Here is a 1,435-nt window from a genome sequence, read left to right as displayed (position 1 = left end):
TGGCCATCTAAACAGGGGGCTGTGACACAGACGAGCAACGTGTGGGCAAGGGCACGAATGCTGCTCTGACCCCTTTGGCCACGGCTGCACTGAAATCAACAGCAACTCATTTGTCTTCAGAGGGTCCATTGAGAGTCAATCTCAAAAACTAAACAGAAGCAAAAGAACCTGGCATTGTTTGGTTTGCAAAGGGTGTTTTATTAAGGGATAAGAATAGAATAAATCTGGCAAGGGATAAAAACCCTCAAGGAACAAAAGTTCCCTCAGTCTTCCAAAAGCACCCCAAACAAGGGAGGATATTGCAAAAACACTGATCCTTCCTCTGCTGCAGAGTGGTGACAGGCCAGGAAAGTTTTGAAGGGCTCAAAAATAAAAAGTCAACTTGGATGATTTGGAATTGAGAGAGCAAGTGCTCCAGCCTTTCTAAGGCTTTCCAACTCATCCTAGGGACACTCGGGTGAGGTGCTTTAAAGTTCAGGCTGTCTTGAAATCTTGCCTGCAGCCATGAGGGAGTCCTGGTAAAGTCTTCTAAGAACTGTGGGTTACCCCTGGTGGTCAGGGTGGGTTCTGCCCTGGTTCCTGTGGACTCCAAGGGACAGCTCTAAGTAAGGAGGAGAGAGAGGACAAAAGTGCCAAGTGACAACTAGTGATGCTCTTGAGAAGGGAGATGAGGGGCTTTTTCTTTTGAGGGTGTCATGATAGCAGAGGAGTGACAACACACAGAAGTGAGAGCAGATACACAGAGGAGAAAGAGAAATGTTTCTTTTGGACAAGCTCACTGCTGTGGGATGATGGAAGCCAAGAATGTAGGAATATTCAAACCAGGGCAAAATAAAACTACCCACAATGATCACAGCTCGTGCTAAAATGCATTTCGGAAGAAACATCAACCCCTCTCCCTCCCAACCCCCTGCACCTCCCTCATCCAAAACCCCCAAAGAACTAAATCTTTGAGTCTTTGATGAGAAAGGAGGACTCTGTGTTTACTTGGCCATAACTGTTGTTTAAAGGTCTGGAGCTGGTCACTGCTGGACACAAGATCCCCGAGCATGTGGTGGCTGGATTTTGCATGTTTTGGCAATTTCTAAGGTGAAGCCTGTGTTCCTCCCCAGGCTGACCTGTCCCATCTGAGCTCCAAAACATCTTCCACACTTCCTTTCTCTGGCTAATAGGGACTGACCAAGGAAACTTAAAAGCCTTGGAAGGAGCCCTCTCAGAAGTCTGCTAAAGGACTCTACATGTTTTTCTGGCAGAAGGGCTGCTTCCCTGTGAGGAACGATAACATTGCTGAAGCTGTTCCACCTGCTCTCTCCAGAGGAGGCAATGGGAAGCCCCCTGCTCTGTCTGAGGCTGGAAGGAGCCTTGGCTTGGTGCTCCTGCAAAACTTGGAGCTCTGGAAGAAGAAAAGAGCATGGGCAAGGGGGCAAGGAGGAAA

Source organism: Lepidothrix coronata, unplaced genomic scaffold (genome assembly GCF_001604755.1).
Source record: "Lepidothrix coronata isolate B3197 unplaced genomic scaffold, Lepidothrix_coronata-1.0 Scaffold1652, whole genome shotgun sequence".
NCBI classification, from domain to species: Eukaryota; Metazoa; Chordata; class Aves; order Passeriformes; family Pipridae; genus Lepidothrix; species Lepidothrix coronata.
Note: the sequence above shows the minus strand (reverse complement) of the source record.